At 44.6% G+C, this 27,733-nt stretch overlaps 1 long non-coding RNA gene and 1 gene segment (V, D, J or C); one reads left to right on the forward strand and one right to left on the reverse strand.

Annotated features, from left to right (window-relative positions):
• The first annotated feature begins 1,709 nt into the window (after positions 1-1,709).
• On the forward strand, positions 1,710-8,588 carry LOC310753064. 2 transcript variants are annotated; one of them, XR_014543140.1, is made up of 3 exons: positions 1,710-1,991; positions 5,009-5,197; positions 8,457-8,588. It is a non-coding gene; the product is annotated as an uncharacterized lncRNA (long non-coding RNA). The 2 variants fall into 2 exon arrangements; XR_014543141.1 differs by having other exon boundaries at positions 1,711-1,991; positions 5,022-5,197.
• A 6,539-nt stretch (positions 8,589-15,127) lies between these two features.
• Positions 15,128-27,591, reverse strand: LOC310752947 (T cell receptor beta chain MC.7.G5-like). The segment is given in 5 exons: positions 27,514-27,591; positions 18,813-19,148; positions 17,863-17,892; positions 15,728-15,834; positions 15,128-15,458 (listed from the first exon to the last, which is right to left on the reverse strand).
• Positions 27,592-27,733: the final 142 nt, after the last annotated feature.

Raw genomic sequence — 27,733 nt, forward strand, 5'->3', positions numbered from 1 at the left:
CAGGTCACGACACCCAGGTTACATTACCTCAAAGAATTATGGGAAGGGTACATGGATAAGGGTGCTGAGAGTTCTTGGATGAAAGACCCCCTATTTCCCTCACAGAGCTACAATTCTCAGAGAGTTTTAACAATGAATTCGTCTGAGAATTGTAGCTCTGCGAGGAAGATAGGGGTCTCCTAACAATTCTTAGCACTCTTAACAACAACAACAACAATTTATTTATACCCCAGCCACTCTGGGCGGCTCCCAACAGAATACGAAAAACATGATAAAAGATCAAACATTAAAAACTTCCCTGAACAGGGCTGCTTTTATATGTCTTCTAAAAGTCAGAAAGTTGTTTATTTCCTTGACATCTGATGGGAAGGCATTCCACAGGGTGGGTGCCACTACCGAGAAGGCCCTTTGCCAGGTTCCCTGTAGCTTCACTTCTCACAGTGAGGGAACTGCCAGAAGACCCTCAGAGCTGGATCTCAGTGTCCGGGCTGAGCAATGGGGGTGGAGATGCTCTTTCAGGTATACTGGGCCGAGGCTGTTTAGGGCTTTAAAGGTCAGCACCAACACTTTGAATTGTGCTCGGAAACGTACTGGGAGCAAATTCAGGTCTTTCAGGACCAGTTTTATATGGTCTTGGCAGCCATTCCCAGTCACCAATCTAGCTGCCGTATTCTGGATTAGTTGCAGTTTCTGGGTCACCCTCAAAGGTAGCCCCACGTAAAGTGCATTGCAGTAATCTAAGCGGGAGATAACTAGAGCATGCACCACTCTGGCGAGACAGTCTGCGGGCAGGTAGGGTCTCAGCCTGCATACCAGATGGAGCTAGTAGACAGCTGCCACGGACACAGAATTAACCTGCGCCTCCAAACTGTAGTTCCCAGGATTCTTTTAGCTATTGGATATAACGGTTGTACATTTGTATATATTTTTTTAAAAAAGAATTTTTTTTAAGCACCCCCAAATCTCTGCAAAATGCTGGAACAAAAGCATAATAGGGACAAATGTTTTATTCGGAACAAGCACCAGAGAATCAGGGTTGTCCCAGGCAGATAGGGAAAATTAGATTGCCAAGTGACCAGAAAAACAAGTGTCTGGCCTGCTCTTGTGCTTATTTTTAATGTGCGGAGATCATCTGGCAAAGGCTTTCCATAGCATGGAGATAAACATCACCACCTGCTAATGGCTACACATCAAGCTGCTGTTAAAAGGCAGCTGCAGTGAGCTGAGCAGTTGGCAATCCTATTTGCATTTTATCTCTGCGCTTGCTTAAATACGCTGGAGAACTTGAGACATGGCACTCTGCATCTTAAGTCTGTTTCTTTTGTGAAAAAACTTACCAAATACCATCACTACTATTATGCACATTTGGCAGTGTTTATCATACTGTAAATAACAGTTTCACATCACCTCATATGACATGTGCCAGCAGCATTTCTTGCCAGGTCCTCTAGAAGTTGGGAGTAATTGCTCAGTGAATGAGTTATGATTGACATTCTTTTTTTTTCCTTTTTAAAAAGTGCACTAATTAATGTTGATCTTTGCCCTGAAGAATTTGGAAATGATTGCTTTCATGGTTTCCTAATCTAAACTCCAAAACAGTGTTTTGTGTGTGTGTGTTTTTAGAGCTCATATAATCAACTGTGTCCTGTTTGAACTTCTGTCTCGCATCGCTGTTGTGAGAATAGAATTCACATTCTCTCTCTCTCTCAGCATCCTCTGAGCTGTGCCTAGGATTTTGCACAAGATGGGATTATTTTTCGTTTAAATTGCCACATTTGCCCTGTTATGTGCCAACGAGAATGGTCTTAAGCTATTTTAATGGGAGCAGGAGAGGTGTGGTTCTTCCATTGCAGGGGGTTGGACTAAATGACCTTTGGGATGACCAGCTCTACAACTCTATGATTCTATGGTCTTCAAAAACACGAGAACGGCTCAGAAAACACTGGAATGCTGTAAGATAACAACGGCACCATCTGGATGATCTGTAAAAAGTAAGTGAATAAAAGTTAGCGATTCCAGGAAAGTGGGCAAGTGTGGAAAAACAACCTGTGGGGTATATCCTCTGGCTTTGCTTGATTCCTTGTCTCAGAGCAGTCCCCATTCACCAGACCACATGCCTCATGGAGGAAAATGAAGGCCCAGACTTTCAAAATGCTGATTATTTACTGTATTTATTGCTGAAAGAAGAATATCAGCCTCCTTTTTGAGCTTTGGATGTGTTGTTTTAGGCTCAAGCAACTGTGGTTGTGCTTCTGTGCCTTTGAGCATGTTTTAGAGTTGCATTGTGATGCCTCAGTTGTTGATTTTAAGTGTTTATTTGATTGTGTTGTATTATTTTGTTAAGCTGTCCTGTTGTTGGTCACTTACAGAACACAGAGTGACTCATAACTGAAATAAATGAATATATCTTGCTGGGAATTGTGGCAGATTACAGTGGTACCTCAGGTTACATACGCTTCAGGTTACAGACTCCGCTAACGCAGAAATAGTGCTTCAGGTTAAGAACTTTGCTTCAGGATGAGAACAGAAATCGTGCTCCGGCAGCACAGCGGCAGCAGGAGGCCCCATTAGCGAAAATGGTGCTTCAGGTTAAGAACAGTTTCAGGTTAAGAACGGACCTCCGGAACAAATTAAGTACCGTATTTTTTGCTCTATAAGACTCACTTTTTCCCTCCTAAAAAGTAAGGGGAAATGTGTGTGCGTCTTATGGAGCAAATGCAGGCTGTGCAGCTATCTCAGAAGCCAGAACAGCAAGGGGGATTGCTGCTTTCACTGCACAGCGATCCCTCTTGCTGTTCTGGCTTCTGAGATTCAGAATATTTTTTTCTTGTTTTCCTCCTCCAAAAACTAGGTGCGTCTTGTGGTCTGGTGCGTCTTATAGAGAGGTACTAAACCTGAAGTACCACTGTACTATATTTCAACCCCACTTTCTGCTAGCTGGTTAAATTGGACATGTTATTGGGGTGAATTGTGTGCGTGTTTAGTAATACTGTAGCAATAGTCCTAGGAATATTAATGGTAGTTGCGGGGGGCGGGAGCAATCAAATAGTTAAAAAAAAAACCAGGGCAGATCTTATTCACTGCAGAGTTGGGTTGTGTAGGCTTAAATTACAGGAGTTTTCATCTGAACATTAGGAGAAATTCTTTGATAATAGGAGCAGTTCTGGCAATTGAAAAAGTTATCGTATTTATGTGAAGCTAATGCTCCATCAAATCTAATGTGCACCTCAAATTTCAAAACCTTGAAACAAAAAAAAGTATTTGCTATGTCAGCGGTGTTTTTCAAGCTTGTAATCAAATCTAATGCGCACCCTAAATTTGGCTAAGAAAGTTGTGCATGACATTCGAGTAAATACAGTACTTAGAGGGGTGATGGTAGATGTAATAAGTGGGACCTGATACAGTCGTACCTTGATTTTCAAACAGCTTAGTTTTTGAACGTTTTGGCTCCTGAATGCCGCAAACCCAGAAGTGACTGTTCCAGTTTGCGAACTATTTTTGGAAGCCGATCGTCCAATGGAGCTTCCGCGGCTTCCAATTGCAATCAGAAGCCGCGCTGTGGTTTCTGAACGTTTTGGAAGTTGAACGGTCCTCCGGAACAGATTCCGTTCGACTTCCAAGGTACGACTGTAGTTGCAAAGGAAGTACAGTTACAATTAACATCACGAGGTGGCGCTGGTGACACTAGAGAGTTACATAAGGTTAGAGGTACAAAAAATGAAGTAGTCTTTGTCATTCAGCAGTCTGAGTGTGTGTCTTCTCCTTCATATGCAGCACCCAGGGCACTGGCTCCTGAGAGCCAAGGCACTGTGTCCTACTGGGCTGGTCCCCCTCAATGTTCAGAGGGCCCTGCTCACAAAAGATCTTCAGGCAGAGGGCTGGAGGGCCAACTGTTGACGATGTTGTAGCTCCAAGGCGGGGATCCCAAACTGTGGTCTGTGGATCACCAGTGGTCTGCATGTTTCATTCGGGTGGCCCACGTCATGTCCGCATTAAATTGTATTTTTAATTGCATTTCTATTGCTGCTTTTATTTCTTATGTAACTGCATTTTTAATGTATTACGATATGAATTCAGCGAGCGCCAATTGTAATACAACAGAAGAAGAGGAAGAAGAGTTTGGCTTTGATATCTTGCTTTATCACTACCCGAAGGAGTCTCAAAGCGGCTGACATTCTCCTTTCCCTCCCTCCCCCACAACAAACACTCTGTGAGGTGAGTGGGGCTGAGAGACTTCAGAGAAGTGTGACTAGCCCAAGGTCACCCAGCATCTGCATGTGGAGGAGCGGAGATGTGAACCCGGTTCACCAGATTACGAGTCTACCGCTCCTAACCACTACACCACACTGGCTCCCTTACAGAATGCAGTCTGTAAGAAGCAACAGAACACAATGATCGTACAGCACCCAGCACACTATGTTGAAATTGCCCCAAAGGCAGGGAAACCATTGAGTGCTCCACCAAGTCCCCCAGCAATTTTGAAGTGGTCCATTGGTGGGAAGCCATTACAGAAAAGGCCTGTTCTCGTGCTGCCACCCTCCGGACCTCACAGACCCTCCAAGTGTCCCTGTTTTCCAGGGACAGTCCCGGATTTACAGAAGCCATTCTGCTCTCTGATTGGATCCTGGAATGTCCCGCTTTCCATTAGGGCATCCCTATTTTCATCAGAGAAATGTTGGAGGGTATGAAGTTATGTGACCACCGAGCCAAGGAGGTAAGTAACTATACAGCCTTTACAAGACAACTGAAGGCAGCCCTATATAGGGATGTTTTTAAATGTTTTAGTATGTTTTTATATATGTTGGAAGCTGCCCAGAGTGTCTGGGGCAACCCAGCCAGATGGGTGGGGTATAAATAATAACATTATTACTATTATTATGATGGAATAGGACATCCCTATTTTCATTGGAGAAAGGTTGGAGGGTATGATATTGTTTATAAGAAAATCTTGGTGGAGAGAGTGCCAATATCATAGGTGAGAGTGGAGTATTTGTGTCTGCAACTTCAGGCTTCTTCACCAGGGTGCACTGTAAACGAGGAATGTGAATGCAACAAAGAGAAATGTTGTCCGTAAAGGCATAGAAACCAAGTCAGAGGGAGGAGGACTCAGAAGGCAGCAGCGAGCCAAGGAAACAAGATTACATGGCAACCCTGTGGCCGATTTGTGCTTTGCTTTGGCTTGCCATAGGCATTTCATGTAAGTAGAGCAGCTCTTCCCATCTGTGTTGACTATTTGCATTTGAGTGAGCAATATGTGGCTTTGAGCGTATAACAATTGGAAGGGCATTGTCTAGGCACCCAGCTGAACTGGTGTAGTTTAGAAGGTGGTGCAGAAGTCCGTGGTTCATGCTCCTCAGGTCTGGGATGGCGAAATCTGTGGCCCTCCAGCGTTTGAAACATGGGAATTGGAATAAGTGCCAATTTCCTTTCCCAGGAAATGTCTGTTGCAACAGCTCAAGATATCAGCAGTTACTTGGTCGTTTGTGCTGTCGATCTCCCAACTTCTATCACCCTGGCTGGCATGGCCAGTTGTAAGAAATGATGGGGCTGTAGTCTAGAGCCACAGGTTAGCCACTGCTGCATTAGGTGACCTGCAGCAAATGATTTTGCCTCTCTCAGTCCTCGGGGATAATAGCCCAGACCTCCCTTAGAAAGTGGTTTATACAGATTGCTGAGATAACGATATGTGAACCACTTCAAATACCGTATCAGCAGTACCGTTTGGAAAGTCCACATGATGTGATTTGCTAGGAAAAGTCTTTCCTCTGCTGCATGTGTCGGTCTAAGCAAGTCAGCCTGGATAGCTCAGTTGGTCAGTTGGATAGCTGGATAGCTCAGTTGGTTAGAGCGTGGCGCCGATAACGCCAAGGTTGCAGGTTCAATCCCTGTATGGGACAGCTGCAAATTCCTGTGTTGCACGGGGTGGGACTAGATGATCCTCAGGGTCCCTCTACAATTCTATGAAGTGTGCTGATAACATGCCAACATCACATAGCCCTTTGGAGGCACTCTGTCCGGTTGTGGATACTTCATACTGACTTAGGCCAACCTGCATGCCCCCAGGATTGCAGAACCAGGTCAGCAACCGCAGAAGATAAAGGAATGTGCACATCTGTTTTAAGACAAATCACCAATATGGATAGCTTTTTTTGAATCCCTCGTGGGAGGAAAAACTCAGCAAACCTCCCTATGCCTCATGTGCGAAATGAAGGCGATGGATAACATTGATTGAATCAATCAGCATTGCTCACTTTGTTTCTCTGGGTTGGGGAAATTTCAAAACAAAGTGAAGAGGGAGACAGATGGTAGTTTCTAAAAAGGAGGAAATGCGAGATTGCCATGTTTGTGTTCGTTACTTTTGCCCTGCTACGTATATCTGGCCAAAGCAAATTTCTGAAGCAGTGTACAAATTGGCTAAACCTCTTTTGCCCCCCCCCCCCCAAACCATAAAAAACCCAAGGTCCATTGAGGCCAGCACCCTGGCTGGAATTTGCCTAATGAGTCGCATTAAATGGGAGCCCTCTGCAAGGATTTCCACCTGTGCAATGGGGCTTTGCACCCCTGCGTCCCCTGGAATTGGCCGGGGGGGGGGGGCTGTCACAAGAACCTCCAGAACAGCATGTGGTTGGAAGGGGGAAAGTCCCATTGCCTCCCCCTATTTCCAGCAGGAACCAACAAGATACTACAGGAAATTCCCAATGATGGCACACAAGCAACGAACCTCCCTGGTTGAGGAGTAGATATGCTAATCCTGAACATGGAGGGTCCATTTCGTTATCATGGTTATTATAACAATGTGATAACTGGGGTTGGGGTGGAGGGGAAGGTGTGCACACCCCCAGCCAACACTGACTATCATGCCACCCGGTCCATTGCCTCTCTCTAGCCCTTGGGACATTATAGGGCATTGGGTAGGTTGTGTGTCATTCTGGGGAACTGCAGCAGACCTTTGTTCTTTCATACAAAGTCAAGGTGTCCTGGAAAGGGGGCAGTCCTCTAAAGCAGGGTTGGGCAGACTTCAGACCTAGATATTTTTTTACAAGAATCTCATAGTTCACCAACAGGAACCATGCAAAAGACACCTGCTTCCAGAATTAAGGAATTACGAGCCACGAAATTAGCACTGAATACTAGACGCGGGTAGCGCTGTGGGTTAAACCACAGAGCCTAGGACTTGCCGATCAGAAGGTCAGTGGTTCGAATCCCCGCGACGGGGTGAGCTCCCATTGCTTGGTCCTTGCTCCTGCCAACCTAGCAGTTCGAAAGCACGAAGTGCAAGTAGATAAATAGGTACTGCTCCCGTGGGAAGGTAAACGGCGTTTCCGTGTGCTACTCTGGTTTGCCAGAAGCGGCTTAGTCATGCTGGCCACATGACCCAGAAGCTGTACGCCGGCTCCCTCGGCCAATAAAGCGAGATGAGCGCCGCAACCCCAGAGTCGGCCACGACTGGACCTAATGGTCAGAGGTCCCTTTACCTTTACCTTACTAGAACTAGTCCTTCCACAACACAAAAATCCACTCCTAGTTACCCTCTTCCCAGCTTTCTTAATTTCAACAGCGTAATGTAGGTGCCTGGGTGCTGCTGTTATTGGTAATCCTATGCAGTCACTGAAAACCTTGTGTCATCTACCGGAAATCACCCAGCTATCCAGCAGAACCCAATCTGCCTTTGCCCATCCTGTATCAAACTTCCAGCAATACCTCTCTGTATATCACGCCATAGATTTATTTAGTGGGAGATATTCCAGATGGGCTTTCCTGTTTGCTGATGGGCTAAAAGCCCACATTCGTAATTGACTTTGAAGATACTGGCTGCTTGTATGAGAAAACCTAGTTATAATGAATGGTAATAATTATGGTATCCATTCCCCCCCCCCCCCGAAATCAAGGGCAAAGTTCCAGTCGATTTTCCTGCTGGTAGACTGCATTCTCTTGAGCAGGGGGCAAAAGTTTTATAATGTGCTCTGCTATAAACATTATAGTTCCGTAAGCTTTTTAATTATTTGAGGGACATAAAGCATGAACTACGAATGCAGGATGGCAAGCAATTAATTGTTAAACAAAGCCGGAATGGAGGATCTGTAAGCAATTAATCGTGAACAATATATTGCCATGTGAAAATGTTAATTAGTTTTTCAAACACTGGAGGAGGGTGGTGCGTTAACTTATATGTGGTGGTGGTGGGACGTGTAGGAATGTATTTTCTTGGGCTGAATGAAATGTCACTGGAAATGAAAAATCAAAGCTAGCTAGGGTTCCCTATGTGAAACATTCTACAGATATTCTCAACTACAACTCCCATCGTCCTTGACCATTTGCCATGTCATCAGGAGCAGATGGGAGCTTCAGTAATATCTGGACAACACCACATTGGCTACCCCAACATAGACACACAGCAATAATAAAATATTCTTAACTGTACTAAGTGTTTTCCTGCTTTCTTTGGTGGATCATAGGTGATGGTTCTCCAACCATTGTTCAGACACCACAATCGGTGATACAGCAGCCAGACAGCAAGGTATCTCTTAATTGCAACATAAATGGGGCATCCAACCCCAATATCTACTGGTACAGGCAAATTCTCAAAGGACAGATTCAGCTGCTTGCCTATTCTGTTGCCGTGGGATCCTCATCTGCCGAGGGACCGCCCCACATCCAAGGATCAAGACCTGAAGACACCAAGTTCTTCCTGAGCATCAAAAACCTCATGGCCGGTGACACTGGGATTTATTATTGTGCCTGGAGCCCACACACTGTGCAAAGTGAATGTAACACCTCAACAAAAACCCTCCTCCTTGCTTGTGGCTCCGTCTGCTCCCACACCGCAGGGAAGTGGGGAAAAGGTGTATTCTTTGAGGCATCAGCTTCCTTCCTCTTGAAATCACAAGGAACGGGGCCCACATTAAATGCCTCCTGAAAATCGCGGCTCAGCTGAACAATGCACAATGTGACGAATTTGTGGGGTGCCTGAACACTTGTTGTTGTTGTTTAGTCGTTTAGTCGTGTCCGACTCTTCGTGACCCCATGGATCACTGCCTTGCCGTGGCGAAGGGGCTTGAATAACTCAGAGAAGCTATGAACTATGCCGAGCAGGGCCTGAACACACACCCCTTCTAATTTCTGGATGCCAGACACTGGGTTTAGCATGGTAAAATACAGACCAAAACTGTCTTCCCATGAGTCGTCAAGCAAACAGAGACAGGGTGATGATCCATGAAGGAAGCCATCAACAATGGACTGACTCTGAGAGAGATGCAGAGCAGTGAAGCAGCACTCAGGTGAACAACATGTGAAAAACAGCTGCTGCAGATATAATAATAATAATAATAATAATAATAATAATAATAATAATAATTTATTTATTTATACCCTGCCCATCTGGCTGGGTTTCCCCAGGCACTCTGGGCAGCTTCCAACAAAGATTAAAAATACATTAAGACATGTGTTATGTGCATATGTGTTATGTGTATAGATTCAAAAACAATATATCCATCAAAAGCCACTAGATGGCACCCTGTCCCTTTACACTATTGTCAAAGGGATGCTGGATGTTATTTTTGTGGCCATAAACCCACCTGAAATGTCACCTCCTAAGCAGAGGTGGAAAGTGATCCATTGCAGCAACAATTTGGGATTTCTAAATAGAACACTTATGTGTCCAGAGGAGGGCAACCAAAATGGTCAAAGGCCTGGAAACGATGCCTTACGAGGAATGGCTAAGGGAGCTGGGCATGTTTAGCCTGGAGAAGAGGAGGTTAAGGGGTGATATGATAGCCATGTTCAAATATATAAAAGGATGTCACATAGAGGAGGGAGAAAGGTTGTTTTCTGCTGCTCCAGAGAAGCGGACACGGAGCAATGGATCCAAACTACAAGAAAGAAGATTCCACCTAAACATTAGGAAGAACTTCCTGACAGTAAGAGCTGTTCGACAGTGGAATTTGCTGCCAAGGAGTGTGGTGGAGTCTCCTTCTTTGGAGGTCTTTAAGCAGAGGCTTGACAACCATATGTCAGGAGTGCTCTGATGGTGTTTCCTGCTTGGCAGGGGGTTGGACTCGATGGCCCTTATGGTCTCTTCCAACTCTATGATTCTATGATTCTATGTGAGTAGCAGCCTGTATGGAATATCAGCTAAGACTTTACCTGTGAGTTATAAGCTAGCTCAGCTCCAGCCTCCCACCCTTATTATCTTTCCTGCATTGGAAAAGTATTGATATCCCTTACAGGGTTGTGGTAAGGAGCAGCAGGAGGGTGGCTGGGTCTTCTAAAGGATCTACATTGGCTCCCAGTACGTTTCTGAGCACAATTCAAAGGGTTGGTGCTTACCTTTAAAGCCCTAAACAGCTTTGGTCCTGCATACCTGAAGGAGTGTCTCCATCCCCATCATTCAGGTTACAGGGAACCAGGCAGAGGGCCTTCTCAGTAGTTGCGCCTGCACTGTGGAACACCCTCTCACCAGATGTCAAGGAAATAAACAACTATCTGGCTTTTAGAAGACATCTGAAGGCAACCCTGTACAAGGAATTTTTCAATGTTTGATGTTTGAATTTGTTGGAAGCTGCACAAAGTGGCTGGGGTAACCTAGTCAGATGGGCAGGTTATTATTATTTTTATTTGAACACCTTTTCTCCTACCTCCTTTATTTTTTATTTTTTTTAAACATACACTGCTCTTCACATGTAAATAGATCCCAAAGAGGTTCACAATATACACATAACCTTTAAAAATAATAAATAGCAACAGCTACAACATCCAGATAGCCATATGGTTTCAACAACTGCCGCAGCAGGAACCCAAACAGAACTCAAATATCTGTCGTTGGGAAATGCCAGGCTAAAAACAAAGATCTCTGGGCAAGCCAAACATCATTGCTGCACACCTGAATGCCACAGGGAGCTCAGTTCACAGCTACAACATACGTTTAAAGCACATTTCACAAAGGCCTTCCTTTGTATTAATCGCCACCGTGTGTTCCCTGCCAGATACATCCATGTGCCCCCTTTCCTTCCTTGACATCAGTTGTGCCTGTTGTGTCACTGCAGTGGCAACACCAAAAAGAAATAAGAAATTGGGTGGGGGCACTAGAAGGGGCAAGGCACATGGAGTGGGGGGTTAACTTTGTCCCACAGGTTAGATTACAATGAAGTGAAAAAGTAGATCCTCCAAGTGTCCCTATTTTCCAGGGACAGTCCCAGATTTACTGATTTCTGATTTAACCCTGGAATTTCCCACTTTTCCTTAGGACGTCCCTATTTTCGTTGGAGAACTGGGCATGAGATACACATAGTAAAAAAAACAACCAGTGATTTAATGAGGTAGCATGTGCAACAAGAAAGCTGGCAGCCACCTAGTGGGTGCCGCAAAAAAACTGGCTGCATGGAGTTATCCAACCCCTAAGCAGCCTTGTACAGTGGTACCTCGGGTTGCATACACTCCAGGTTACATACGCTTCAAGTTACAGACTCCGCTAACCCAGAAATAGTGCTTCAGGTTAAGAACTTTGCTTCAGGATGAGAACAGAAATCGTGCTCCGGCGGCGCGGCAGCAGCAGGAGGCCCCATTAGCTAAAGTGGTGCTTCAGGGTAAGCATAGTTTCACGTTAAGAACGGACCTCCGGAACGAATTAAGTACTTAACCCGAGGTACCACTGTATAGAGAAGTTTTTCTAAAAATGTTTAATGCTTTATTATGTTTTTAATATGTTGGAGGCCACCCAGAGTGGCTGGGGAAACCCAGTCAGATAGATGGGGTATAAATAAAAATTATTATCATTATTATTATTAATGATGGAGGGTATGAGATCAACAAGGTCAGGGTGATATCCAGGAATACTCTGCTACAGAGCACACCAGGCCATGTGTTGTTGATCTTCATAATAATAATAATAATTTATTATTTATACCCCGCCCATCTGGCTGGGCCTCCCCAGCCACTCTGGGCGGCTTCCATAAAAACCAAAAATACAATAAAATATCACACGTTAAAAACTTCCCTGAACAGGGCTGCCTTAAGATGTCTTCTGAATGTCAGGTAGTTGTTTATCGCTTTGACATCTGCTGGAAGGGCGTTCCACAGGGCGGGCGCCACTACCGAGAAGGCCCTCTGCCTGGTTCCCTGTAGCTTTGCTTCTCGCAATGAGGGAACCGCCAGAAGGCCCTCGGCGCTGGACCTCAGCGTCCGGGCAGAATGATGGGGGTGGAGACGCTCCTTCAGGTATACTGGACTGAGGCCGTTTAGGGCTTTAAAGGTCAGCAACAACACTTTGAATTGTGCTCGGAATGTAGGTCTTTCAAGACCGGTGTTATATGGTCTTGGCGGCCGCCCCCAGTCACCAGTCTAGCTGCCGCATTCTGGATTAGTTGTAGTTTCCGAGTCACCTTCAAAGGTAGCCCCACGTAGAGTGCATTGCAGTAGTCCAAGCGGGAGATAACCAGAGCATGCACCACTCTGGCGAGACAGTCCGCAGGCAGATAGGGTCTCAGCCTACGTACCAGATGGAGCTGGTAAACAGCTGCCCTGGACACAGATTTGACCTGTGCCTCCATGGACAGCTGTGAGTCCAAAATGACTCCCAGGCTGCGCACCTGGTCCTTCAGGGGCACAGTTACCCCATTCAGGACCAGGGAATCCTCCACACCTGCCCGCCTCCTGTCCCCCAAAAACAGTACTTCTGTCTTGTCAGGATTCAACCTCAATCTGTTAGCCGCCATCCATCCTCCAACCGCTTCCAGACACTCACACAGGACCTTCACCGCCCTCACTGGTTCTGATTTAAAAGACACTCATCCTGGAAGAACAAAACTTCAAAAGGGAAACTTTTACAATGGTCACATGCGTACCATACATTTAAATCATATGGCTCCTACTGCCCCAGGAATCCTGGGAATTGTAGTTTATTAAGGGTGCTGGGGAATTATAGCTACATTGGGTATAGACTACAGTTCCCAATAGTCTTTGGGGAAAGCCATGTGTTTTAAATGTATGGTGTGGATATTTGGAGAAGTTGACATGAGATAACCCTTTGCCCATAAGAAACCAAATACCTTGTACTTCATCTGTTATACTGTGTACATCTATACTTTACTCTGTATTCAGTAGCCTTTGCTTCTAAGGTCCAGACAAATAACTAGTTTCTAAGACACTGTCAGAAGAAGCCCCCCCCCCCAAGGCAACAGCTCCGCTGTCTCTCGCTCTTCTCTGTCACAATAAAAACTGAATTAAAAAGGAAATGGCACAAGGACATGCTGAGGACCCATTATTCTCACAGTAAGAGTCATCTAGGCTACTCAGCAGCCTTCAGAAAGGAAAGGAAAGAGAGGACTCGATGTCGCTGAAATCCAGAGTGCTCATTTGTTATAGAGGCACGTTTGTGTCGGCAGGGGAGAGGTACCAAAACATGTCAGGAGTGGTGCAAAACAAATACCCACTGAACTTTCCATTTGAAATGCGGCACACACCGACCACAACCGGTGCACCTGCATCACGGAGCAACAGCTTTTGGCTGAGGCAGGAGATTGATTGTGCGATAGCGCCAGGCCCTGAAGCCGCCATTGTGGGTGGGACAACATGTGCTATTTCTAACCGTGGCAGGAAAAGTGCCTGATCACCGAAGCCCCACGCTGCAACGAAACCTGCCCTGTGGTAACCACTGCTTGACAGAAACCGCCCCACAAGCAAATGTCAAGCCACATCCTGTTGTGCGCATGAATACCTCGCTTGCTTATTTTCTTAAAGGGGACGTTTTCGAGGTTGGCTAAGCAAATGACCCAATTTCTACAGGTCTGTCTAAACATTGTTTCCCAACCTTGGGTCTCCAGCTCTTTTTGGACTACAATTCCCATCATCCCTGACCACTGGTCTTGCTAGCTAGGGATGATGGGAGTTGTAGTCCAAAAGGAGCTGAAGACCCAAAGTTGGGAAACAGTGATCTAAAACATCCTTGTTGCGTAGCAAAAGCTCATGATGCTTCTCAGTTTGGTGCTTCTAGGTGACTAAAAGCACGTTGGGCACAAGCGACATGCACCTTGAAGAAGAGAGAACTTTGGCGGGCACAACTTGTCATTCAGGGGCAAGGATTTCCCACCTTTAAGGACCCCTGACCATTAGGTCCAGTCGTGGCCGACTCTGGGGTTGTGGCGCTCATCTCGCTTTACTGGCCAAGGGAGCCGGCGTACAGCTTCCGGGTCATGTGGCCAGCATGACTAAGCCGCTTCTGGAGAACCAGAGCAGCGCACAGAAACGCCGTTTACCTTCCTGCCGGAGTGGTACCTATTTATCTACTTGCACTTTGACGTGCTTTTGAACTGCTAGGTTGGCAGGAGCAGGGACCGAGCAACGGGAGCTCACCCCGTCGTGGGGATTTGAACCGCCGACCTTCTGATCGGCAAGTCCTAGGCTCTGTGGTTTAACCCACAGCGCCACCCGCATCCACTGTTAATTGGTAGCAAAACGTTGTATTCGCCCAACACTCTTGCTTTCATGATGTCATAATGCCTTTAGTTCAAAAGCATTAAATCTACATTTAGCTAAAACAACCCTTGTCCTCCCTGCTAGCAAGCAGTCACAAGAAAACCCATAGCCTCTCTTTGGAGAAAGACATTCACAACAGGACCTTAGTTTGGATCTGAACTATTTTGACGCAACAGTTTATGAAAGGAAACGCAGGAGTCTCAGCAAAAAGGATTCAGCGACTTTACTAAAAAACGTATCATGTTGGCTGCGGCTTGATCTCTGCACAAGAGTGATGCATATGGCTCCTTAAAAATCAATAGTACTTTAAGGCTGGAAGTCTAAGCATATGTATTTCCAAATAAACATAGTTAAAATTGGCGTGAAAGGCAAGGAATTCTGGGGGGAAAGTGCTGTGGCCTTACTAAAATAAAGCATTTAATCTTTTTTTAAGTGTTTTTATTGAAAAGTTTCGGCATAAAATACAATAAGAATCAAGCTAACTTACAGAACAAGAATACTAAAAAAGCCAAAAGGTAAAAAGTAAGAGGGAAAAAAGAAAGAGGGAAAAAATACCTATAAGGCCGTTTTCCATATTTATATCATGTATATACTGTCATTTATCCCTATGCAGAGAGGTAGATCTTCCCATCTTCCACCTGGGAGCCTGCTCCCCCCCCCCAGCCTCTCGCCCTGGGAGATCCTTTCTACCCTACAGGGACACCCCCACCAACTGTGCCCTGCCTTTGTGTGTCCTCCTCAGTGCAAGGTAAAGGACTTCTCCCCCCCCCAAAAAAGCTTTTTATAAATGTTTCCAATACAAAATAATAAAGCATTTAAGAGAACCGAAGAGAGATTATTTACTGACTGACCCTAAGCAACTGTTTTTGTTTTAAGAAAATGCTACTTTGGACTTCTGAGGTTGAGAGTATCCATCTTCCCTTCTGTCTTCATGGAGTTCACTCAGCTCAGGATAGATGCCCCCAGGTAAAACGTGGCTATGGTGCCAACTGTCATGGAACAGGAAACAGAACAGAGCAGATTGTTACTTCTGGGCTAAATGCACCAGAATAATGAAAGATCTGGGGGGGGGGGGGTGTCACAGAGTGGTTTTCCGCAGGGAAAAGCAACACAACAAGAAGAAGTATGGATTAGCCTGTGGTGTTTAAAGGCTAAAAAGAGTGAATTCAGTGCTGGGTCACAGCGGAAGAATCCGTATGTCACATTTTCAAAAGAAATTGGTGGGCCCAGGGCGGAAAAAATCAACACTGTACTTTACCTTTTTTCTTAGTTTTAATCCCATCACAAAGGCTCCATACAAGGTGCTCTTGAGAATAAGAAGAATATACACCAGTTCCCCAAGATAGGCTTCCGTGAGATACGACTCTAAAAATTAAGGGTGGGAAAGAAATGTGAATGATCACAAGGTCATCTACAGACGGTGGAGGTACAACATGGCCACCATGACTACAACTCCCATCATCCACCCTGCTAGCTGTGGATGATGGGAGTTGTAGTCCAAAAGCAGCTGGAGGCCCAAGTTTGGGAAACCCTGGCCAAAAGTCATCCAAGCTGGTAGCCATCACCACATCTTGTGGCAGCAAAGTCCACAGTTTAACTCCCCCCCCCCCAATGATATATATATTTTTGTACAAATAGTACCTAATATACCGCCCCCCCCAAGAAATATTCCATACTACAATGCATTTTTATACATGATTTTCCCTAATTGAAGCATTTTTGGGTGCCCTTTCCCATAAAGTATGCTTCCTTCGTGTGTGTCTTTTTTCGATGGAGAACGTCAACATAAAATTCAGAAAAGTGTGACAGCTGCATTTCTGTCTGCATGCTGGTTCAGGAAAATCTTCCTTTAGTTTGAGATGATATTGGGCACAGTCTAGGGCTGTTCAGTCTAGGGTTACCTGACTCACAACCATAAGTTTCACTTGTTTGTGGAACCAATCAAATATAAGGAGGAAGAAATTTAGATAAAGTTCAGATAAAGCTTGGCCAGCTTCAAGGAACAGCTTGTGTTTGTGCACCGGCTTATATTCAGACAGCACAATTTTTAGGGTTACATATTAAAACAGCACACAAGGCTCTGCATGAAGCAAGCAACTAACCCAGAGAACAATTATTGGCAATTCCTATTTGTGTAGCTTTTGACTGGAGGAATGGAGGTTATTAGATGAACAGATCTGTCAATGGGCAAAGAAACATGGATCAAAATGCAGGCATCTGCCTATCTACAGTTGCTGCGCTAATATTGTACCCATCCAGGATCAGGGTCAAAACCAAGGGTTCAGACTGGGGTCAAAGCCTTCTGAATAAGACGGGAGCGGGTGCTTTCTTGCAGGTTCTAGGGCCATTTTGGAAACAGCAGGGGAGGTCTACAGAGGACAGCTTGGAACATCCTCAAGCCTTGCTACACCTGCCTTCCCTGCTTATTCCTGAAGGATGGGGCTATTATTCTTCTCTTGCGGTGCTGGAGGCCATGCAATGAGAGCTACAGGCAATCTACAGTTGCCTTCATCTGCTCTGCTGGTGGTTGGGGTAGCAATATTGCTTTCCCTTCACCATGTTGGAAGCCCAGGATGATGACACACCTGTATGGGTGCCCTGGAGGCTATCAGTAGGTGAGATTATGTTTATCATGGACTGTGTTATGTACTGAGTTGAATAGGATCCAAAATGTAGCAGTCTGATTGGTCCTAGAACAATAGGATCCAAAATGCAGCAGTCTGTTTGGTCCACAGGAGGCACCCAATCGAGCTCCAGGTGGAAGTGAATCCACAACCTGATTGGCCACAGGAGAATCCTGGAATTAGCCAATCACATGCAGCCCATTGTGTAAATAATGTATATAAAGCAGATATTTGGGGGGGGGACTGTCATTCCTCCTCACCACTATGAGCTGAATAAAGAGCATGAAATCCACTCTCGACTCTGAGTATATTTCAGACTGGCTGTGCCAAAACGTTTTGGAGCAGAACCAAGAGGTCCCCCTGCTGCCCAGTCACACTGAACTCAGAAGTAATCAAACCTACACAGGTAACCTCCTGTCTTCATGTACAGATCGTCATCCTCCCTAAACAGGAAGCTGTGTACACTGAAATCAACGGGACTTAATTCCGACCATGTTTATTGCAAGCGCTGTTAGGTAGAAGACTGGTTGGCAGAAGAGCTCTAGCTCACTGGTAGGGCATCTGATACAAATCTCCCAAGGTTCAAACCTTGGCATCTCTAGGTAGGGCTGTGAGAGACCTTTGTAGAAATCCTGTACGGTTGCTGCCAGCCAGTGCTGACAAACTGAGCTAGGTGAGTCAATGGTCTGGCTCAGTATAAGGGAGGTTTCTTGTGTTTTTATTTCCAGTGAAATTCCAGCATTGAAAGCACAAGGTAATTTGGGTTTACCTCTTGCAGCCTCGCTACCGCCACCACAATCTGAAAGCAGAAGGGGGAGAAGACACATTAGCTATCCTTAGAGCTGGAAAAACTGAAAGTAGACAGGGAAAGTGACAGGTGGGTATGTGGGGGTGAGGGTGGGGGGGGTAATAGTTCCAAAGCAAGGCTTTAGAAACCCAAATGTGCATGCACTTCTCCTGAATGTCCCCAGAGGTTGTGTGTAAAAAAAAAGGGGGGGAGAAAATAATGAGCAATATATTGACAGCAAAATGATCTTTGTCCCCCCCCCCCTTGCAAAAAGCAGGAATAGACTCTTCCTTGAATATTGGCATCAGAAGATTTGGCTAGGTGTGAAAACAGCCACAATTTCTTGAGCACATTTAGGGAAACTACATGCTATTTGGAAATCCATTGAGGATCAGTTGGTAGAATAAGACAAATGCAATGAAAGGAGTTCATCAACAAATGTTTGAATATGATAGAACACATTACTAGGAAAATGTATTAGAGATGAGGAATGGTTTGCAGTCAAATGGATCTGGGAGCATTTTGCCCATGTACAGTGGTACCTCAGGTTACATACGCTTCAGGTTACATATTCTTCAGGTTACAGACTCCGCTAACCCAGAAATAGCGCTTCAGGTTAAGAACTTTGCTTCAGGATGAGAACAGAAATCGTGTTCCGGTGGCGCGGCAGCAGCAGGAGGCCCCATTAGCTAAAGTGGTGCTTCAGGTTAAGAATAGTTTCAGGTTAAGAACAGACCTCTGGAACGAATTAAGTACTTAACCAGAGGTACCACTGTAAATAAAACTTTAAAAAAAATGTGACCAGGACTGTGTATGGTGCAAAACTACAGGAATGCATAGAGAATGTGGTGGCTTGTGGTAGATTTCACCTTCCTGGGAATCTGAGCTCCCTAGTCTTTAGGGCAGTCTTTGCTAACCTGCTTTTCACTTACCTGCACCATTTATGTCATCCTCATAGTCTGTGGATCCTTCTGTACCGTGGAAAGTGACTCTGCACACAAACTTATTATCTGAATTCTGCCACTCTTCCTTGGTGATTCTTAAACGGCTGGTCATTGAATAGCGCTTCATGGTGTTGTCATATACTGGGTCCTCTGTCTTTACCCCCGCCGTTCTCTTCTCGTTATTCACGGTCCAGCTCAGGGCGACATGATCTGGGAAGAAATCGGTGACTAAACACACAATGGTGGCTTTCTCCTTTTCGTCGACCTCCTGCCTGGGCGGGGCAAATATGGTCACTTGAGGGGGGCTGACATCTTGGTCGACTCCTGGAAGAGAAAGGAACAAGCACATGGTATACAGAGATGATATACCTCCTTGACCTTCGGCTGGCTATTTTGCCACTTGACGACATCACTTTCAACTTGCACGTACGAACAGGCCATTGTGGATTTCACTTCTCCCTTGATGTCACTTGAAACTAGGGATGTGCAAATCGGTCCATGGTGGCGTCCCCAGTTTCCCCATTTTTCCAATCTTACGTTAACTTCTCCACATTTCGGCATCCGTTTGCGATTTATTTTAAAGTAAGCATAAAAAATTCCAACTCTAAATTGACACATGTGAACTGAATGAACTTTATTACAGTCACAGATTGGGATAAAAACCAAAAAAACCAAACAAAAAGCAAAAAACCTATAAATAAAATAGTTTTTTTTAACCGATAATTGTTAGAGCAAATAAGGACAAAGAAACAAGCATTGGATAAAACATCTGAATAAAATACTAGATTAAACACGGATAATGGATGGGTAAAAACTGATAATTAAAACAGATAAGAACTAAAAACAAATAAAAACACACATTTAAGACAACTGTAAGAGCATAAGAACTAAAAGACTAGCAGTTAAAACAACTATAAGAGGCTGCAGAGTAGAAGCTTCTGAAATAGAGGACACTCACAACATTAGAAACTGATGTGCAAATATGGTTAAAACAGACAATTAAAACAATGTACAACAATAAATTTAGAAACAATGTACAACAATAAACTATCCCAAGGAGTTGACTCAGAGTCACCCATGGAACCGAGTTTGGGGATTTTCATGCTGGACTATTTTGAGTTGGGTGATGGTCTGCGCCTACAGATTTGTACACAGAATCTGGCGACTATCCAGGTCATCTTCTGATCTTTGCCTAACAGCAAAAGATCAAATTTTTGCTTTTGCGGGAGGTTGGCGAGCCTCACCAGTGTACACATTTTTGCCTGCTACACAAATCTTTCCCTTAATAGAATGGATGGTTGTATATTGTTTTTATCTGTGTTTTTGGGCACACTTCACTTGGCTGAAGAGCTGCATTGCAAAATTCGGAGAAGGACAAATTTCAAAAGTTTCAGTTCTCATATTTTCAGAAAGAGCAAAGTGGGTAGAATTGCCTTCAAATGCAAGCTGCATAGAATTTATCGCCCAACTCTATGAAACACAGCACTTTTTAATGGTGTGAGTTCACAAAGTCAGCTGCTAATTACCGTGCGTTGAGGAATCAAGTAATGAGAGGATCAAGAGGTAGGGATTGGGGGTGAAATTCAATTAAGTTTGCATTTAAAGGCGAACCTACCAAATTCACACTTTCTGAAGCATGATGTGAATTAAAACATACACCAGCCTTCAAAACCCACACTTCTCTGAATTCTGCAATGCAGCTCTTCAGCCTAGCGATCTGTGCAAAAATACTAACATAAAGTGTGCATGGAAATGCATATATTAATGAAAGTAACATGCAAAAAACACGTATATTACATGGAATTGCATACACAAAAAAATGTGATTATTAGGAGGAATTCACACTAAAACGCTGACAAATTTTCAGGATGATTAAAAACGACAAGACAGAGATTGCTGCAGAAGTACGGAGAGCTGAATTTACGGTTGGAAAAATGAGAATCTGAGAGAACCAAAATGGACAGATCCATTCCAACCCTACTAAGGAGAAGTGGAGATGCATGAGTGAATTGGAATTCTAGGAAGCCCTATTCAAATGGCATCATTTCTGTGGGTAATCTACATGCAGAGGGCATGGGGACTGGAGAGAGGGCAGCTTGAGCTTGCAACCAATCACATGAATATCATATTCACAAGAGTTTGGGTTTACTGCAGCTTCCTGTTGAGTCCCCGTTCGTGGCTAACCATAATGTATGAAATGGCTCTTACAATCTTCCTGCATACAAGACTTGTGTCTGAATCCCGAGTCAGGGCTTCTATTGAATTCTGTCCCTACCTGCTGTACAAGGTTGAATCCTGACAAGACTGAAGTACTGTTTTTGGGGGACAGGGGGCGGGCAGGTGTGGGGGACTCCCTGGTCCTGAATGGGGTAACCGTGCCCATGAAGGACCAGGTGCACAGCCTGGGAGTCATTTTGGACTCACAGCTGTCCATGGAGGCACAGGTTAATTTTGTGTCCAGGGCAGCTGTCTACCAGCTCCATCTGGTATGCAGGCTGAGACCCTACCTGCCTGCGGACTGTCTTGCCAGAGTGGTGCATGCTCTAGTTATCTCCCGCTTGGACTACTGCAATGCGCTCTGTGTGGGGGCTACCTTTGAAGGTGACCCGGAAACTGCAGTTAATCCAGAATACGGCAGCTAGACTGGTGACTGGGAGTGGCTGCCGGGACCACATAACATCGGTCCTGAGAGATCTGCATTGGCTCCCAGTACGTTTCCGAGCACAATTCAAAGTGTTGGTGCTGACCTATAAAACCCTAAACGGCCTCGGTCCTGTATACCTGAAGGAGTGTCTCCACCCCCATCGTTCAGCCCGGACACTGAGGTCCAGCACCGAGGGCCTTCTGGTGGTTCCCTCATTGCGAGAAGTGAGGTTACAGGGAACCAGACAGAGGGCCTTCTCAGTAGTGGCACCCGCCCTGTGGAACGCCCTCCCTTCAGATGTGAAGGAAATAAGCAGCTATCTTCTTTTTAAAAGACATCTGAAGGCAGCCCTGTTTAGGGAAGTTTTTAATATTTAATGCTGAATTGTTTTTAACACTTGATTGGAAGCTGCCCAGAGTGGCTGGGGAAACTCAGCCAGATGGGTGGGGTATAAATAAATTATTATTATTTAATTATTGTTGGAGGATCAGCGCCTACTTTCAATATGTAGAGCATACATTATGGATAGAGCTTGGCCATATTCTTTGAAGGGGGAAATTGTGGCCACACAAACTTGGTTCCATCTAGCCCATTAGAGCTACTAAAGAACTCAGGCAGAGCCTCTCCTCCTAACCCAGACCCCTGAGGTCCTTTTAACTGGTTATGCCAGGAGGATGAACTTTGAGCTAAGGGCTTTCCACACTTCTGGAGACAGCAAAGAGCTAATCCGAGTATGTGGTGCGTGTGTTTTTAAAGGTGTTCTGTAGACAAATAATGGCCAGCATTATTATTATTTGTATTGTGTTCTCTCTAAATCCAGAAATGACTACGTAGGAAATGTGCAGCACAATGCTATGCACGTTTACTCAGAAGTAAATCCCATTTAGCTCAGTGGAACTTACACCCAACTGAGTGTGCATATGTTTAAAGGAGGAAAAGGCTCTAAATCAGGATTTCCCAAACTTCGGTCTCCAGCTGTTTTTGGACTACAACTCCCATCATCCCTAGCTAGCAGGACCAGTGGTCAGGGATGATGGGAACTGTAGTCCAAAAACAGCTGGAGACCCAAGTTTGGGAAACCTTGCTCTAAATGATGAGCTTGTTTGCAGTTCCGGGTTGGATAGCTTAAATCTTTCAAATGAAGTGTCATGGGTAGGCAAACTAAGGCCCGGGGGCTGGATCCGGCCCAATCGCCTTCTCAATCCAGCCCGCGGGCGGTCCAGGAATCAGCCTGTTTTTACATGAGTAGAATGTGTCCTTTTATTTAAAATGCACCTCTGGGTTATGTGTGGGGCATAGGAATTAATTCATTTATTTATTTTTTACAAAATATAGTCCGGCCTCCCGCAAGGTCTGAGGGACAGTGGACTGGCCCTCTGCTGAAAAAGTTTGCTGACTAGATCCTACCAATATGGTTATGGTTGCAATAATGCTACCCGCCCCGGTGCCAGGAATGAGCAGACCATCCATACTTTGCCAAGTTAAAAAGCAAGAATACAATGCAATGTGGAGCTGAAAACTCATTTGCACCAATTCACAAGCTTGTCTATGTGTGTGTGCGTGCCTATGTGGACCTAGTCATAACACTGTCCATTTCAAAGACTAATTTTGCTAATATTAAAAAGCTTCATCTATTATTGAAGGGGAGGAGAACAGAGCTCCTATTTGTGTGAGAGGTAAAATATTTCATGGAATGGATTCAGAGTTACCAAAATTCCCAGTTTTGCCATTTTTGAGCCATAAAAATAATTGTGTACGAGAGAGAGGGGAGGGATGGGGGAGATAAGAAATACATGACTTTAGTCCACATTTTCTCCATTTTTCTTGCTCCTAAAATCATTGTGGAAAAAGAATTTCCTCCTCCCCACCCATCTCGTAATTGCCTCTGGTGAAACAGAACCTGCAAATATTCAAGACAAGCTTTTAAAACCCAGCAAATTGTGTTAGAGGCAAAAGTTAGATGAGCACACACATCACAAGCACCAGTCCCTCTTTCAAACTACTAGCCGGTGCTCTGAAAAGAATCAGGTGCTCTAATCAGTCTCCGGCTAGATTCATGTGCCTATGAATGGTTACTAAGAAATTCACCTTATTTCAGTAGGACTTGAAATGGGACACAGAATATTAGTATAAAGTCCAAACCTTATACCCCTGCCCTCTGCACATACAAACAGGCAAAAGTTCCACCAGAACCACCAACTTACAGCCAAGACCGTACCTAAGACAGTGAGTCTGGTTCCACTTCCAAAGTGAAGTTCATATGCAGAGCACAGAGGTACAAGGCACTACGATAATCATTTGTCGTCTTCTCTAGGCAGCAAACCAGTGCTTTTTTCCTGGGGGGACGCAGACCCCTAAACATTTTGTGAATCTTTGTACTTTTGTCCATTTACTGTATTCCCCCCCCAATCTGAACTATAAAATTGTGATTTTTTTTCTTGAGTCAAAATGAGAGTACCCCAAACATTGTTTTTAAGAAAAAAAGCACTGCACCAAACTGTCGTTTAGATATATCTTTGCCATGCAAGTTCACACTCAAACTGCATTTCTACAGCAGACTATTTGGGCTTTACTTAAAGATGTTTTGGATAGCTGGAGAATTGGAAAAGGGGGAGACAAGTGGAGACCCCAGGACCACATCTGAACCCTTAAGTGGGGAGGGGGCACCTACTGGTCCCCTGAATTGTCAACTCTGGAGGAGTGGGTTTTAAGTGAGATGGTGGCTGTGACTAGGGATGGGGATGGGGGGAGTTCAATTCAGTTCACATTTAAAGGCAAACCTACCAAACTTTCAGTGTATCTGAAGAAACTTTCAGTGTATTCTGTTTCAGTGTATCTGAAGAAGTGTGCATGCACACGAAAGCTCATACCAAGAACTAACTTAGTTGGTCTTTAAGGTGCTACTGGAAGAAAAAAAAATTTTTTGTTTTGACTATGGCAGACCAACACGGCTACCTATCTGTAACTACCAAACTTTCTGAAAGAAGATGTGAACCAAAGCATAACCATCCTTTGAATTTTGAGCTTCCCCGAATTTTGAAATGCATCTCTCTCTTTTTAATTAAATGTCAAACTATATCTAATACACATTTTCTCTATTCCATTTGTTGTCATTCTCAATCTGCTACTCATCATTCAAACTCTGCCAGCCATTTAATTTCAGTATAGTTCTTTCTCAAATGTTCCATAAAGGATTTCCAGTCTTCAGTTTTAAAAAGTTGGTTACATTGATCTCCCGCTCTTGCTTCCCAGTGAGTGTAAAATGCAGTTCTCCAGCAGAGTAATATGTACAAAAAGGCTAGGATAACATGTGCATAAAATGCATATATTTGCAAAAGCACTCTACAAATATGCATTATAGTGGGGAAACTTGCTTTGCAAAAATGTATATATTAACATTACAATTCTGGTGAATTTTCGTGAGGGCTTTAAAAAGAAAGAAACTGATGTGGGAACCTGAATCTAAGTGTAAAAATGGCAAATGGAGTGAAACAAAAATGGATATATTCTCCTTTCCCTAGTTGTGGTTGTGAGAATTGCCACACCAGCAGTCCTCTTTAGGGCTGATCTGTATCTACCACTATCCTCTCCAGTTGTCAAAAGGATTTTCAGTGAAAACAAGTAGTTCTGGAGGAGGTAAAGTTTCATGGTCAACAATGACTGTAAAGTGGTACCTCGGGTTAAGAACTTAATTCGTTCTGGAGGTCCGTTCTTAACCTGAAACTGTTCTTAACTTGAGGTGCCACTTTAGCTAATGGGGCCTCCCACTGCCGCTGCCACGCAATTTCTGTTCTCATCCTGAAGCAAAGCTCTTAACCCGAGGTACTATTTCTGGGTTAGTGGAGTCTGTAACCTGAAGCGCCTGTAACCCGAGGTACCACTGAAGTCCTTTGACCTACCTCTTAGGTAGCAAACGTGTGTCTGGGGTATACCACTTTTAGACTGGGGGTGAGGGGCTCTCATCACTGAAGCCTGCTCTGGTGAAGGTGGAAACACATTTTTTTCAGACAGAAATCAGGGCTACAAAAACTCTTAAACCCGAAACATGAAAAGTTTCAAGTCAAAGAAATTCAGTTGTGTGAGTCCTTACCTGCAATATGAAATAGGGCATCCATATATTTTTTTACCACCTTGAGAACTAGGCCAATGTGGAACTCCAGAAGTAGCCGTTGACCCTACAACTAGTTTTCCTCCTCCAGAAACTACGACCGGTGTGGTGTAGAAATCCAGTGAGGTGTCGTGGTTAGATTGTTGCTCGACAAGGACCTGGGAGACCAGGGTTCAAATCCTTACTCGGCCACTTTGAACCCACTGGACGACCTTGGACCCATCTCAGTCTCTCTGCCTAACCTTAACTCACAGGGTGCTGTGAGGATAAAATGGGGTTGTGGGAGAATCATGTATACCACATTGAGCTTCTGGCAAGAAAGGAAGGCTATAAAATGATAGCTGTTGAGCCTGAAACTAGAAGTTAAACGGTTATGCATTCATGGTTAAATGGCTCTCCTCAAGGAGCCCTGTTCCCTGCCAGATCATAGCAGCTGTGGTGAGCTGTGTGCCAGTGTGGTCCCTCCAGGACTGCAGGAGTGGAGGAAATGGTTAATTTCCACCCACCTACCGCTGCTGCAATCCCAGTAATTATCATTTTCTCCCAGCTGCTGCTGCTGCTGCCTGTATTTTTAAATGCTTGCATGTTAAATGCAGAGATATCCTTAACACCACATCTCACTTGGCCCTAATTCTGCCCATTTTTCTTTGTCCTTTCTTCATATCCACCAGAGTAAAGTCCTGAACGCAAAACCAGATCCCAGAGCTCAGCCAAGGCACAAGATAAAGTGCTGCTTTGCCCTCTCCTGATTTTTTTTTTTTTGTAGAGTTCATGGTGTTTTTTTTTAAGTCAATGTTTTCTCAGGTTCAAATCCATGCAATCCCTGGTTCAAATCCCACATCAGCCATGAACTCATGGGTGCTTTATAACTGTAAGCTATAATAATTTTGATTATTGTTGTTATTCTCACAAGGGACCTTTTTCCTGAATGGGTTTGTATTGTACTTTGAATTGTGGCCACCATGCATTTTGCTATTTTAGTTCCTCTGTGCCCCCTGCCTGCTGCCTCCTTGGTTCCTTTTAAGAGTAGATATTCTGACACTCAACCTGGATATCTTAGAGATGCCAGCGTTTTACTTTCACACACAAAGAGCTGAGTGGCCCCTTTAAGATTCAGCAGAAAAGTTAACCATGTGCATCAGTCCTTCCTAGTGAAATCAGTGGGACCAGTTAAAGGAACTGGGTGCTAATTATACAGTCCTACATGCCTTGCAACCTCCAGCAAGTTTCTTGCATACCATTCCACCCACCAAGAGAACCCAAAATGCCAGCCAATCCCAACATTCACCAAAGAATTGATGCTTTTGAATTATGGTGCTGGAGGAGACTCTTGAGAGTCCCACGGACTGCAAGAAGATCAAACCTCTCCATTCTTAAGGAAATCAGCCCTGAGTGCTCACTGGAAGGACAGATCCTGAAGCTGAGGCTCCAATACTTTGGCCACCTCATGAGAAGAGAAGACTCCCTGGAAAAGACCCTGATGTTGGGAAAGATGGAGGGCACAAGGAGAAGGGGACGACAGAGGACGAGATGGTTGGACAGTGTTCTTGAAGCTACCAGCATGAGTTTGACCAAATTGCGAGAGGCAGTGGAAGACAGGAGTGCCTGGCGTGCTCTAGTCATGCTGGTCATGAAGAGTCAGACATGACTAAACGACTAAACAACAACAACACTCATCTTCAAAAACATTAGTGTTTCTGACTAGAATCCCTCAGCAATTCCCCCCAAAGTGTGCTTTTTAAATGTTACAATGCAAAACAAAAAACCACAAACCTTTGCCCAAATCATTTATGGCTTCCCTGGATTCTGTAGATTAGTTCAGCTGAGGTTTGCATCAATTGCACAAACACATTTTTAATTTATTTGCTTCTGCTTTCTCTCGTTCTGCCAGCCCTGTGGCAAGACTTCCTTGCGCCCACCCTTCATGTGTTTCTTACCTAGTACAGTGAGCCGCGTTCCTTGTCCGAAATACAGCTTTTCAGCGGAACACGGCATCACGTTCCTGTAGGCAAACCTTTACTAAAGAGCTAAAGGCACTTAGCCTCCCAACATCACACAGGTGAGGACAGGGAGAGGTTTGTGTGTTTGTTATGCCTGTTCCCACACCTGAGTTGCCTCCCCTTATTCCCACAGCTTAAGGCTTTGCCTGCTATAATT

This window comes from Podarcis filfolensis (assembly GCF_964270895.1).
Source record: "Podarcis filfolensis genome assembly, chromosome: 17".
Taxonomy (NCBI): Eukaryota; Metazoa; Chordata; class Lepidosauria; order Squamata; family Lacertidae; genus Podarcis; species Podarcis filfolensis.